This window comes from Pseudonaja textilis, chromosome Z (genome assembly GCF_049901715.1).
Source record: "Pseudonaja textilis isolate UNSWEBS1 chromosome Z, rPseTex1.2, whole genome shotgun sequence".
NCBI classification, from domain to species: domain Eukaryota; kingdom Metazoa; phylum Chordata; class Lepidosauria; order Squamata; family Elapidae; genus Pseudonaja; species Pseudonaja textilis.
In genome coordinates this window covers 44,678,078-44,693,543 of record NC_142008.1, presented here as the reverse complement: position 1 = coordinate 44,693,543, position 15,466 = coordinate 44,678,078, and the positions used below count along the sequence as shown (strand labels likewise).

Here is a 15,466-nt window from a genome sequence, read left to right as displayed (position 1 = left end):
ATTGAACTGAAATTTATCTATTATACTCCAGAATCTTTCTCTAAATACCTCTTTAGGTTGAAAAATATCTTTTTAAAATTCTTTTTAATAATGGGACATAGCCCTTTGAGCATCTGAGTAAGAAGGAAAATTATGTAGTGGATCACTAACATAAATTTGAAAGGTTAGTTTTCAGGAAAGTTAACTTAATCATAGTCTTCAACTTACTATGCAATATGCAAAAATTACAATTCCCACTCTCATATTCTTAAGAAAATCTTCAAAGCATGTAGTAAAAACTATGGAATTTATTCTCAGATATAATAATTTTAATTGCTACAAAAGGAGATCAGCCAAATTATTTAAGGAATGATGTCCTTAAAAGTTTGTGAACCTTTTAGCATTTCCAATATTTCTGCATAAATGTGACCTAAAACTCAATCTGATATTTACACAAGTTTGCATGTTACATGACCGGAGAATGATTAACAGAGAAGAAAATTACTGTATTTTTCGGAGTATAAGAGTGGATGGAAATGCCTGTGCATCTTATACAGTGAATGTTGCCAAAGCTCCGCCAATCCGCCGGCTCCCACCCTTTGGCCTCTGCCTCCCAGCAATTTGTCTCCCTGCAGCAAACAGCCTATTTCAGCTTCAGCACAGCCTGATTAGCACAAGCAGCTGATTATAGGTTGGAACAGCATCCTGACAATCATCTGTTTCAAGATGCAGGGATTGCCATTGCCTATTGCCACTTCCGTGCACCCCATTTTCAGCCTCCGCGTGGCCCATTTTTGGCTTCCGTGTGCCCCATTTTCTGCCCATTCTGATCCCTGCCACCCAGAATGGGAGCAAAATGGGACACACAAAGGCTGAAAATGGGACGTGCAGAGGTGGCAATAAGCAATGGCAATCTCTACAGCCTAAAACAGCTGATCATCAGGAGGCTGATCCAACCTATCATCAGCTGCTTGTGCTTATCACGCTGTGCTGAAACTGAAACTGAAACAGGCTGTTTGCTGCAAGGAGGCAAATTGCTGGGAGGTGTGGGCAGAGGCCGAGGCAGATTTTTTTTCTTGTTTTCTTCTCCAAAGGTTAGGTGCATCTTATACTTCGGAGCATCTTAAGCTCCAAAAAATATGCTAACATTTTAGAATGACTATGTTAAAGTCCTGAGCGATAAGCAATATTCTTCCAATAACTGCATTTAGAAACCCAGGTGGGAAATATCACTGCACTCATAGGTTTCCTTCAAGGCCCTGCACAATACAATGTAAGTTCTTCAGTATAGGAATTCTAAATAAATTGGACAGTAATAATACAGGGATAAAAAAATACAAAGGTAGTTATAACACCATTCTCAGTAATGGCAGAAAAAAGTCAGCAAGTATTCTATTAAATTTCTTATGAAAGGAACCCTGCTTCTTAAAAAACACATTGCTTCAAAAACAAAAGATCTCATAGAAAAGCCACTTTTGATTTTATTGCTATAGCAAGTACTTATCAGTCCTGTGGCTTTGTATTCTGTTCTCAAGGTAAACATGATTCAAGGCACAAATAGAACTCTGGGGGTAATTAATACTGAGCAGTCTCAGTAATTACTTTGAGCTGCTGCCTGTAAGGTGAAAATAATGTAAGAGTAGCACACATGGGCTCCCCCCATTTCACCACCCTAAAGTGAGTAAAGAGACCCCATCTTACCTTCCTTCTGGTTATCCCCTATTATAATTAAAATTGTTTTAGAGGTTTACGATAATAATAAAACTGATGAAAAGGTAGAGATAAACAACTCAAGTAAAATTTTTAGCTATTTAATAAAAAGTAATATAAAAAGTATTAGACGTTTTAAGATTAAAAAGTATTGAATTAAAATAGATCTTATTTTGGTAAATGAGTTTCCAGATGTAAAAACAATTCACTTTCCAAAGAAAATTACAAAGATAGGAATATAATATTTAAATCATTAAAATTAATTTACTTCAAAAATGCCACTGATTAATCACATCTGTAATTTTTTTTTTCAAAACTTGGCTTTGGTCCTAGAAATGTTTATTATTTGTCTAAGACTCCTGTTTTATTTTGTTAATTTTGTTGTTTATTAGATCATGTTAGCTTGGGCTGTGTGATTAAACATTTTAAGCTATCTTTTTCTAGTATTTTGAACGCTGCTCACTGGAGTTGGGAAGCCAATACATTTTAAATAATATTTATTTATTTATTTCTACCATACCATTGTTTTTATAAATAACTCAAGGCAGTGAATGTAGCTAATATTCCATCCTCCTATTTTCTCCCCAAAACAACCTTGTGAGTTGGGCTAAGAAAGAATGACAGGCTCAAATCATCCAGCTGGTTTTCATGTCATAGATGGGTTAGAATTCAGTCTGCTGATTTATAACCTGGTGCCTTAACCATTAGACCAAACAGGCCTAATATGGATAAAAATTACAAATTTTGAAAATGATAACTGTTGTTTATAAAAATGCATCACTTATTAATTTTTATCTTTTTTCATATACAACTCAAAGTGTTATTGTGGGGAAAATTGAAGGAGGAAGGATTATTGGTATATTTAATAGTCCTTCCTCCTTCAATTTTCCCCACAATAATTCTATGAAGTGTTGGGTTGAAAAATTCACTATGAGAAAAAAAATAATTCTGAAATATTTACTCTATTTTTATAATTTTGAAATATTTATTCTATTTTTATAACTCTGAAATAATTTATTATATTATACCGTACAATATTTTGAACTATTATTGTCATGCATATTTAATTCATCTATTTTGTATTAAAATTAAAAATCCTAAGAATGCGACTGCCGCCTATTCTTCCCTTTAAAACTGATCTTTTCAAGTAACACAATTTTTAAAAAAGAACAACAAAACCTGTGCATATAGTACTTTCAAGAGGTTTGCCAGAAAAAATAACAACGTTCTCCAAGTACATGCTTTTTTAACAACCACATTTTCTTTCTCAAGTGTTACAATTAATCAGATAAATGCATAACAGTCTGCTACACATAATTATTTCAATAAGAAAATGAAAACTTTTACAATCAAAAATAAATGTTTAAATCTGTCATTATCTATTTTCTTTCTTTATGGCCCACTTCATTCCTACAATCAAAGCACTGAACGTATACTACATGAAGTATATGTATTTTTGTGTGTGTGCATATATACATACATATATACATATACATATACATATACATACACATACATATCATACATACATACATACATATATATATATATATATATATATATATATGTTTTCTTAAGTTTTCGCGGGTATGGTATTCAGCTTTGTTCGGGTATTTTCCCCTGTCATTAGAGTTGTGCTTTTAAAGTTATATATTTTATATATATATATTTGTTTTCTGAGGTTTCGCTGGTATTTGTATGTGGATCTTGTGGTTGTTTTTCTCCTCCAGCGTAAGATTGGAAGTATCTAGGCAACGTTTTGATGAAGTCTCATTCATCATCTTCAGGCTCGTGTCTTCGGCTCCAGGTGAGAAGCACAGAGCCGGGAAACAGAAGCCTGAAGATGATGAATGAGACTTCATCGAAACGCTGTTGCCTAGATACTTCAATCTTACGCGGAGAAAACCCAACAACCAAAGATCCACATACAAATACCCGCAGAACCTCAGAAAACATATATATATATATATACACACACACAACACACACACACACACACATATAATATGTATATTATACATGACGTTCATGTATATTTTCATGAATACTACATGAAAAGGGGACATGCATAAGCACGCCAACGTGCCTACTGTCCCTGTCTATTGTTTCTTTTTTTCTTATTCGTATCCATTTCATGTATTCATAACCATGTTTATACTATATAATATATATAATAATTGCTTGACAAAATAAATTAAAAAAAACATTTGAAATGAATGTTAAATTACACTTTAAGATATTTGTAACTAAAAATAAATGTTTGGAACAAATGTTTTCAATATAAAAATGTGAAGTTCAATCTTTTACATGTGGTCAAAAGGAAACAAAAACAGGCAATCAAGGAGAATGATGCATTTGAAAAGGGCATTGGTGCTTACCTGACACGCCCATTCTCCTTGAGAGAAAAGAGCATCCATCCCTGCAAAGAGCATCCAGTAGTGGGGGGTGCTTCAGTCTCTGCTTATCTAGGCTGGGCTTAATTTGCAGAACGCTCCTCTTCCTCCACAGGACTCCTCCCCAGCGTTCCCCAGTTTTGGTGAAGATGAGAGAAACAAACACCCTCACCCTTAATATTGTAAAAATTCGTTGGCCGAAACAGGATCCCTCCAGATGGAAGAGGGTGGGGCTGGATGCTCTTCACAGCTCAAGGAGAACGGGCCTGTCAGGTAAGCATCAACGCCCTTTCTCCCATGAGCTGCTCAGAGCATCCAGTAGAGTGACATACCAAAGTTTGGCCTGTCCTATGGGAGGGACTCCATCTGTCTTGGGATCCCCTCCTGGTCCCTGTGGACCTGTTGCAGAACTCTTCTGCCAAAGGAGGCCTCGGCTGATGCAAACACATCTATTTTATAATGCGTAATGAAAGGTGATGGAGAGGCCCAGGTTGCGGCTCGACAAATTTCAGTTATTGGTGCCTGCGTTCCTCATGCTGCCGATGTTGCGGCGCTCCTTGTTGAATGAGCTGTTATGCCCCTGGGCACCTGAAGTGCTTGAGTCTGATACGTTTTCGCTATTGCTGCCCGTAGCCAACAGCCTATTGTGGAGGATGAGACCTTGCATCCCTGATTGTTGGGCTGAAAAGACACAAATAAAGCCTCCGTTTTTCTAAAAGAAGCTGTGTGGTGAATATATATTCGTAACCCTTGCCTCACATCCAGCCGATGCCATTGTCGTTCCAGCCCTTGGGATGGCCTGGGACAACAATTAGGAAGTATCAGTTCTTGTGCCCTGTGACAGGTTGAATTAACTTTGGGTATGAACGTAGGATTGGGACGAAGGACAACCCTGTCGGAATGGAAGACACAAAGATCTTGTCTGATCAACAAGTCTGCCAGTTCTTAAATACGATGAGCGGAAGTGATCGCTACAAGAAAAACTACTTTATACATCAGAAATTGGAGACTTGACGATTGCAAAGGCTTGAAAGGGCACTTAGTGAGTGCAAAAAGAACCTTGTTAAGGTCCCAAGTGGGATAAGGGTGAACCGTTGGCGGGCGTAAGTTGTGGCTCCTCGAAGGAAACACTGTATGCGTGGATGATGGGAAAGAGATAGGAGACCTTCATAAGTGATGACTGATGCCAAGGCTGCCACTTGTCTTTTAAACGTATTAGGTGATAATCCCTTGTCAAGTCCCTCTTGTAAGAACTCTAGGATCTGTGCCACAGATGGAGCAATGGGGTCAATTTGAGACTTGGTACACCATTTGTAGAAAATGGACCACGTGGCATTGTAGATGCGAGTTGTTGAGGGGGTCTGGCAGCTTGGATGGTGGCAATAACTCTGTTGGAAAACTTTTCGCTCTTCAGACAACTCCGCTCAACCTCCAGACAGTCAGGTGCAACCATTGAACATCTGGATGTTGAAGGGGTCCTTGGGTTAACAAGACCCTGTCTGGCGGAATTCTCCATGGTGGTGATACAGATAGACTGTGGAGGTCTGCAAACCATGACCGTCTGGGCCAGTAGGGAGTAACCAGAAGCAGTTCCGCACTCTAGTCGAGCAGCTTCTGGATGACCTTGGGGATCAGTGGAAGTGGCGGGAATGCGTACAGAAGCCCCAGGGGCCAATGGCAACAGAGCGCATTAAAATTCTCCGCTCCTTACGAGGGGGTATCTGGAAAGAAATCTCTGGAGCTGAGCGTTGAGGGGGGAAGCGAACAGGTCTACTACTGGTTGCCCAAATGTCCTGACCACCTCTTGAAAGAGGGTCGGATGGAGGCGCCACTCCGATGGATCTATTGTGGCCCTGCTTAGCCAATCTGCCTGTGTATTCGACAGTCCTGAAATGCGTTCTGCTCTGATGGAAATCAGGTTGCTCTCTGCCCAACGACACAAATGCTCCGCTTCTTGCATGAGGTGTTTCGACTGAGTTCTCCTCTGTTTGTTTATGTGAGCTTTCGCGGTTACGTTGTCAGTCAATATTAATATGTGTTGGTTGCGTACCTGTGGAAGGAAGCTGTGGAGAGCCAGGTGTACTGCTCGAAGCTCCAGCCAGTTTATGCTACGCAATCATTCTATGGAGGACCAGCGGCCCTGGGCTGTGAGCGATTGAAAGTGAGCTCCCCATCCAATCAGGCTGGCATCGGTGGTGATAGTAAGTCTGTGGGGCTCTTTGAATAGGCAATCTTTGTTTATGGCTGGTCTGGTCCACCAGAGAAAAGATATGAGGACCTGTGATGGAACTTTGACCTTGTATTTGGAGTTGCTTTGGTCGGATCACTGGTACGGAAGCAGGAACCACTGGAGGGATCTAGAGTGGAGCCGGGCCCAAGGAATAATAGATATACATGAGATCATTTTGCCTAACATTTTTGATAAATCAGCTAGGGACACCCTCCTATGAACCCTGACCTCCTTAACTAATTGATGAATGCTGTTTTGTCTATCTGGTGACAGGAAAACTTTGCCTTCCACTGTATCTATGACTGCTCCCAGATGGATTAATCGAGTTGAAGGTGTTAAATGACTCTTTTCCCAATTGATTGAGAACCCGTGTAGTTGTAGGGAGTGTAATGTGGTCTGAGTATCTATGACTGATTGATGAACAGAAGATGACAAAATTAAGATATCATCGAGGTAACACTGCAGTCGCATGGGGACACCCCGGAGATGAGCAGCAAGGGCTGCGAGAACCTTCGTGAAGGTCCTGGGGGCAGAGGCTGGTCTGAAGGGAAGAGCCATATATTCAAAATGGACATTATTATAACAGAATCTTAAAAATTTATAGTGGGGAGGCCGAATTGGAATACGTAAATATGCCTCTGTCAGATCTATAGATGTAAGGATACTGATATCAAGTAAGATAGATTGTAGGGTATGCATTTTAAATTTGCGATATGCTAAAAATTGATTAAGGCGTTTCAAATCCAAGATTGCTCTCCACCCCCCTGAACTTTTGGGAACAACGAAAAGATGTGAATATAAAACCTCGCCCTCATTGGTTGGTAGCTACTGGTTGGATGGCTCGTATATCCAGTAGGTGCTGAATAGCTGTTTCCATAAGATTTCGTTTGGCCAGATCTCTGGAAAGAGATCTTTATGTTTACTATCCACTTGCCAGTTCTTTAACCATAGCAAACGTTGTGCTGTGACATGTGAAGTGATGGCTCTGGCTGAAAACTTAACTGCATGAAAGGTTGCGTCAGCTGAGAATTCAGTGGCTGCTATAAGCTTTGCAATGTCTTGGTATGCTCTAGTGTTGGAATTGGGGACATGCTCCCATAATAGCTGGAGCCATCTGTGGGAAGAACGGGTAAAGAAGAGGCCGTGGTCGCTTGATGGCCCTGCATCAGACTGGTGGGCCCTGTGTAGGGCTAGCTCGGCCCGTTTGTCCTCCTGCTTTAATGCCTCCAGCGCCTCATTGGGAATGGAGGACAAGGACATTAATCCCACAATGGGTTCATCTACCTCAGGAATATTCAACAATTTTAAGAAATCTGGGGCCAAATTAAAGAATTTCCTGTCATAACCAGTGGGGGCCAGGTACACTGCTGCAGAAGCCCACTGTTTCTGTACCAGGTCTGCAAACATGTGAGGGACTAGAATCACGTCTGCCTCAACTACAGGTTGAGTGAAAATGAGATCCTCTGGTCCCTCGTCTGATGGAGTTGGAGTGGTAGAAGGGGCCAGCTTGTCCAGTCACACAGTATTTTTGGCCTTGAACAATAGAGATTTGAAAAGCTGTGGCCAGAACAAGCCTGTAAATATAGGTTGATCGAGAATGAGGCCCTCATCCTCAGACATCCCCCTTTCTAAGGGGTCTGTTTCGACATGGCCAGGTCAGTATCATGCATTGATTCTGATTCACTCTGGTCCATGTGTTCTACCTCTTCCGCCTCCTCCTCCTGCTCCTCCTCCTGCGGCTCCTGTAGGAGCATACCCCCTTGACACTGTACCTGGGTATAGTGTAGCTCCGACCTGGCCAATGACCGAACTGATTGCGAATCATATTCAGCGGGTGTGGGATGATCCCTGGTCAGAACCGCATGTTGCAGGCCTGCTGCGATTCCATGACAGATAGCCATCTCCATCCAGGTCTTCATTTACTCTGGCACATCCTCTGGAAGAGATTGTTCCTGTCGAAGACCAGCAGCCGTTGGTGTGAATGTCGCTGTGGGTATTCTTTGCACGGTTGGTGATTGAGCTGACTGGGCCTGTTGACTCAGGGGAGCCACGCTGCACCTGGATAAGAGGGAGAGATCTAGGGAGGTAGGAGTGAGGAAAGAGGAGGGCAGCTCTGGACTGTATGGTGAAAAGTCTTGAGAGGCCCTGTGTGCCTCCCGTGTGCACTTATCTGTTTTTCCAGAGCCTTTTGGCACCTATTGGCATCCTTTTCTGATGCCTTAGAAGTCCCTTTTTTTTGCTTAGGATTGTGTTGAGATTTGGCCTTTTCCCTTGAAGTTGAGGAGTGTGAACCACTACTCCCTGCCATTGTAATTATGGAAGGCCCAGGACGCTCATTTAATGCTATATTGTGTAGGCGGTTGGCGCACCCAGGGACCTGGCCAACAATGGACAGGGTGCCCTGAAATCAAATCCCCAGTTTTTTTATTTTATTTTTAAAAAAATATGGATATCTGCTTCAAAATTGAGTTGTATCTCAACAATTAATTTATTATTGTTATGAAATTGCCAGTATTATTTTATTGGTGTGATTAATATTATCAGAGCGTATGGGTGTGTAAGTATATATCAACTTTGGATGTCCCAATCAGCCAAATTGAGAACACCTAGCAGGCCAAATAATCATTTATAGGCCTTCAACAGCTTCCCTGCACAGGCGGACGCTGGCCTAGGTGCTCACTGTTGTGCCGCTGGATAGGGAGAACTGTGAGGGTTGAGCCAACAACACGAATTAACAAAAGCCTCGAATATGTTGAAAACGAGGTTGTAATGATTCCTCGGGGTATTTTGTGTGAAAAACCCCTTCAATCTGGAATAAGGATTACCTCACACAGTCTATTGAATTAGCACTCAACGCGGCCATGCGGTCCCTTGACAGTAAAAAAAAAAAAAAAAAGGCAACCGGACGTTATTTGTGGCGCGTGCATCAGCAGCAATCTCCCACCAAGAAAAAGAGATAAGCTCCAACAGCCTTCCCTTAGGGCTAAACCGACGGGCAGGGGTGAAATAACGAGGCGATTACACCTCCACCCCTAAATGGCATTCTTGGGGGAAAGGAGAAACTGCGATATGACTCAGAAGAGAGCAAGAGAAAAAAGCCTCGCCGTTTAAATGATAAAGTGGCTCAGCGATCGAAATGGCAAGGGTAGGGCTGGGGGTGGGTGGGCGCGAAATGAAATCGAAGCCTCTCTGTGCTTAGGAGCGCTTCCTGGTAATGCAATCCCCAATGGCCAGATGGCAAGGGCAGCGTCGGTAAGAAAAGAACAATTGACTACCTGCAAACCTTAAGGAGAATTCTCCTATTTCAGCCAAGGATTAACGAGAAGCACTGCCTATCTCTCACAAGCCTGAGCCAAAACTGAGGAATGCTGGGGAGGAGTCCCGTGGAGGAGAAGGAGCATTCCGCAAATTAAGCCCAGCCTAGATAAGCAGAGATTGAAGCACCCCTCACTACTGGATGCTCTGAGCAGCTCATGGGAGAAAATGTTTTATTGCTGCAATTAGCACTATTACTAACAAGTAGCTTCAAGATTAAGTCACAATGCAGACAAAAGCTTAACTTCCTTTTATTACATTGCTCTATATGCAACAAAAGAATTTAGGCAGGGATGTTAACGTGATTAGAAAGTTAAAAAGAAGAAAATAAAACAAACTTGCATATTACAGAATCTGGCATCTGTATGAATTTTAATAAATAACTGGAGACCTCTTCATTGCTCCCTTCTTCAGTATGCCCTTTTAACGTCCTCCAGATAACTTGAGGAACATGCAATTGTGATTTACTAACAATGGAAGATAAAGCATCTTTAATTTCAAGAAGCAAAAATGAACTCAATATTTATTTCAAATCCTTGAAAGTCAGTCAGGTCTAATGATTAAGTTTAAAAACCAAGATAATGTGAAGTCAAGTCTTGCATTAGGCATGAAAGTTGGCTGAATAACTTTGTAGTAGTCACTATCTCTCGGCCCACAACTTGAGGCTTAGATGATCAGTCAATTCCTGTTGTAACTGATGGATTAACACTCCATTGATGTTTCACTGATATGAAAAAACAAAACAAAAAAACAGAGCCTGCACTTGCAGAAAAATGCTAATTGAGAAAATATTCCAGGTGCTTATAGAGTAGCAGCCAGCCCCATCCACTTCTTTACTAGGAACCAGAGTAAAGGATAAGAATGTATGTAGAAACACTGGCATTTAGGATGGGGGAATAGAAGGAGAATAAGAAAGCCTTAGAATAAGCTACCGTTTGAAATACTGGAAGTGAAAGAGAAAAGAATAAAGCAGAGGACTTATAAGCAGACACTGGAAATAGATCTGAACAAACTGCCAGTTTTTCTGTCTCCCTAAAGGGGATGAAGAGCCATGTCATAGACATAATGATGTAGCACTGGAAATGGCAAAGAGTTTAAAATGCAAACTTTTTAAATGTGATGCTTTCCATTTTCAAGAACTTCTTTTAGAAAGATACTAAAAACAATGTGATTAAAAAAAAGAAAATTGTATTAAAACTACTAACAAGGGATAAAGGAATAGGTAGAAATAGGGAATGGAGAATGGCAGGTAATGAGATTAAGAGACTGTAGGCTGCCTGAAATACATATATAGGCATTCAAGAAATGACTCAGTAAGTGGGGGTAGGAGGCAATCTTTAGATAGTTCCCATCACAAAATGCTGTTATAGAAAATCTTAAAAGTGTTTGCTGTCACAATTGCCTGATCTGTTTTAAAAGGGGGAAGGAAAACTTGTTTGACTTTTTCTTCTGTTTGAGAACTGAAATATCTATAATAGAAAGCCTGGATCACACAATTTCTTAATAAAATACTTGTTTGATTTAACTAAAGAGGAAGATTTATTTTGTACACATGGAGATAAAAGGTAACTATCGACATTTAACACATAGTAAGATAATAAAGGTTAAACACTAACAGGATAATGATAGCAATCATAGATTATCATGGGAAAATCATTTTTATAGATAAATGAAGTAACTCCCCTCTATACATGCTAATGTAATAAAATAAAGAGGAATCACAAAAATATTTTCACATTAACAGGCAGTCTTAAAATGAAAACATAGGAATGATGCAAAAACTCAAGTGAAAAATCTCCTTAACATGGAAAATTGTTAAGCTGATTGAGTAATTTTAAAGATATAATGAAAAAGCTATGGGAATGCTGGTGGTATTGATGAAAAATGATCCCTGAAAATATAGGAACACAGAATAATTCAGTAACGTGGGATTAACTGACAATATATTATACAGACTGAAGGATCGTCTCAGGAAGTGTTAATTGAGCCCTCAGTTACACAGAGTAAATTTTCTATATCCGTACTACTTCTGTATAAAACGGTGCATACCAACAGAAGAATGTCAACTGACAAAAATACATGAGTGTCTATCATTTTATAATCTAACATAAAATTCCCATGTGGATAAACACAAAAGCAATACTTTTTGTAAAGAAATAATTCACATGGAAACTAATGAAATTAAAATCCTTAAATTGAATTACTGTATTACTTAGCTTGAAGTGAATACTGTTGCTTACTTTTTAAACATGTTTGGGTTGCACTATTATTATAATACTACTAGTTAGCTATCCTAAAATAATAGATCACAAGAAATTTTATGTAACTAATAGAATAGAAAACTTTTTTTATTGGCCAAGTGTGATTGGACACACAAGGAATATGTCTTGGTGTAAATACTCTCAGTATACATAAAGAAAAGATACATTAATTAAGAATCAAGAATCATTATGTACAATATTTAATGATAGTCATAGGGCACAATCAACAATCAAATCATACTAGGAAACAGTCAATATAAATCATAAGGATACAAGACAAAGTTACAGTCCTACAATCACAAGTGAGAGGCAATGGGTGATAAGGAGTGATGAGAAGATTAACAGTAATAGTAGTGCACACTTTGTAAATAATTGAAGAGTGTTGAGGGAATTATTTGTTTAGCAGAGTGATGGCTTTCGGGGAAAAAGCTGTTCTTGTGTCTAGTTGTTCTGGTGTGCAGTGCTCTATAGCGTCGTTTTGAGGGAAGGAGTTGAAACAGTTTATATCCGGAATGTGAGGGGTCTGGAAATATTTTCACAGCCCTCTTTTTGACTCGTGCAGTATACAAGTCTTGCATACTAGATCAGAAATTAGAGTAATTTGGTATAAGAGTATTTCTTTGTGATGGTGTACATTTGGAAGATGATGGTGCAAGAAGGTAATGGATTGATTTTGAGTTTAGGAAGGAATTCTATGTTAGAAATACCAGTTCGAATAACTGGGCCAATGACAGAATTTTTCTGAAAAAGGTGGCATTTTTAGAGGATGTTTTAAGATTTGCTATGATCTATTTTTATATGAAAAAAATAGGAGATAAGAAATGAATATATACTTTAAAAATTAAATTTTAAAAAATGAAATATAAAGTAATACTTTGGAGCAAAAACTGCTTTAGGAGTGAAGACTTGGTGTTCTTTAAGCTTGGATGGTTTTTCTTACCCAACTAAATAACATCATCAGTATTTTAGGAGTTAACAGACCATAGCAGCACTGCTTGATAGATGGGAGTAGAAAGATCATGAAAAAGGATTGCATATCTGATAGGCAGAAATCTATCCAAGAAGCACTGTTTTTTACTTTTTGCTGTACAGATGTTCTACATACCTTAATCATCTGTGATACCTAATAGCCCAATTTTAGTAAGTCCAAATTTCCTCTTCAATGTGCATAAAAGCAGGGAGAGAATCAAATCCCCCTTCCTCTCTTGTGAGTACAGAAGGATGGTGAGAGGAATTTCTAGCATGGTTTGGGTAGTGTTGGCAGACAGCTGGTGATTAAAGGGATATCAGTAGGGAACAGAGGAATTGACGATGTCTGTAGGAGAGGCTAAGGGGTGAGAAACAATGAGGGAGAAAAGAACGACGAAGGGAGGAAAAGAGGATAAGTAACTAATGTAGACTGGGCAGAAGAAACGGGGCTGGGAGTACCAGAATAGAACGAAAACTACTTGCCTTGGACTAGTATTGGAGCCCTTATTAAAGAGGATGATATAGAAAATATTTACTGGGAACTGAGGGATCTTTTAGCTCTAAGGAAACACCGCCAAGTTGAAGGTGGGGGTGGCTGCCTCGTGGATAATCAACATATTGGAGCAGAGGGGATTAGCACTGCTTGCAGCGGTTGGCGGGACCAGTGGGGGAGCGATTGTATTTGAGGACGGGGGCACTTTCAGGAATGGGGAAGGGGTAAACGAGGCGTTTACCTGTGGGAGGAGGGGAGGCGCAGGTCTTTCGCTCTCCAGCTTCGGTGCTCTGCGTACCAATCCTTATCCAAGGGAAGAGGCGCCCAGTAGGGGGTGAGGAATGCCTCTTAACGGCCGATCAGTGAAACATATACGCGCCCCCCACTCTTCTACCCACCCTTGACGATGACTTCCGCAGCTAGGCTTTTGCCGCCGCCTGAAGAAAAGTAAACCCGCAGCCGAAGCGCGTTCCCGAATGGCCCAATTCAGAATGGAAGAGTTGAGCTTGGAGCTGGGGGAAGGGAAGGACCAGTCGGGGGCGCGCCTGAGCACGCGGGCTGGGCAGAACGACGGCGCGAGGAAAAGTAGCTGAGAAATTGGGAGCGAGTACGCGCGGCCGCGAGGAAACGAGGCTGCCGGAGGGCGGAGACAAAAGCACGAGTTTAAAGGGAAAGCGAGGTTAAGATAAGGCGGGAGAGAGAGGTCGGCTTAGGGCGAAGTGCGTAGCGTAGGGAAGGTGTGTGTGTGTTATTGAAACTGAGGTCAAAAGGGAAGGGGTGTGACATGCCGGTGTGGTTTTTGAAGGAAAGGCTTATTTTCGCAAACTCTGTATGCTGCTCTGGGTTAACAGCAAAAAAGAGTCCACGTTTAGGAGTCAAAAAAATAGTACGGCTAACTCTTGATCGTAATAAGAGCGGAGACGATCATTTAGCCCACGCGAAAAGTGCAGAAATACTTGTCCTCCCCCGGGACATGAAGTAAAATTGGATCTTATGAGGCTGATCCATCAGAGCTTTCAACTGCGATTTTTTTTCGTGCCCTAAAAAAATGCAGCCAGAAATCCAGACTTCAACACAATGAAAGTAATGGAGAAGTGGGGAAGAGTCTTCCAAAATTACAAAACTTGCATATTATACTTTGCTCTCATTCCCAGATCCACAGCGTAAGCATGTTTTCCAGAACTATTTTTATATGATGTATGGCTCTTGTTTTATCCCCAACTCACAGCTGAGAAAGCTTGAAATCATATTTAGTTCATTCCTCTCTATAATGTATTTTGCTCTCCACTATGGTGTCATCAGTAATGTGGCTGATGAAATGATCAGGAAATCTGTGAAGGCCTATAAACAGCTTGAGGTTTCTCTTTAGATCACTGGGCTCTTCCTTCCATAACCATTTTGATTTTAGTCTGTCAGAGAGACTGGGATGACTTCCATGCAATGCCTTTATGAAATGCTTGCCAAGTCTTGACAAGGTCGGCTAGGTTTATAATTCTTTTTTTTTTAAGCATTGATTTGCTTTTTTTTTTAAATTTAAAATTAAAGAAAATAGGATTTGGCCAATAAGATGTTGCTGTACTGTCATCAAAAAGCATATACCTTTTTTTTTTTTTACAGAATTTCCACTGTTTTCGCTAACATGGCCATACTTTTAATGGGCTACTTCTAGCCTTAGCTTCTCAATGTCAACTCTTCCACTATATAGCTAAATGCAAATGTAGAAGAAATGTTTGAATAAAGTGGCTGTAAATTTTGCCTATTTTCCTCCCTCCGCTTAATCATATATTGTCATGTTTAGTACACTTTCAAAACAGTACTGAACTTGTACTCAGAAACAGCCTAGCTCAGGACTGTTAAACTGGTGGCCCACAGGCTGGATGCATCATGTCCAGGCTCCACAAAGGCAAAAAAGTCATGATACATCATGTAACGCAATTGAGTTTGACACCCTTGGCCTAGCTTATAAGTCATTCGTGAAAAGCAACAGTGGTGAGACTTATCTCCAGGGGGGATGAGTCTGCCTACCGAGATGAGGTGGACCGGTTGCTTTCGTGGTATGGAGACAATAACTTGGTCCTCAACACCAATAAGACCAAGGAGCCTATAGTGGATTATA

General features: G+C 40.4%; 1 protein-coding gene across 2 annotated transcripts in view; it reads right to left on the bottom strand.

Annotated features, from left to right (window-relative positions):
* LOC113441304 (ubiquitin-conjugating enzyme E2 E2) overlaps positions 1 to 13,896 on the bottom strand; it is a 92,939-nt gene extending 79,043 nt beyond the window's left edge. Inside the window, exon 1 of one of the 2 annotated variants that reach the window (XM_026708234.2) lies at positions 13,592 to 13,896. The gene's annotated coding sequence lies outside the window, so the exon portion shown is untranslated. The remainder of the gene's footprint in view (positions 1 to 13,591) is intronic. The other variant, XM_087915611.1, reaches the window with a different exon arrangement.
* Positions 13,897 to 15,466: the final 1,570 nt, after the last annotated feature.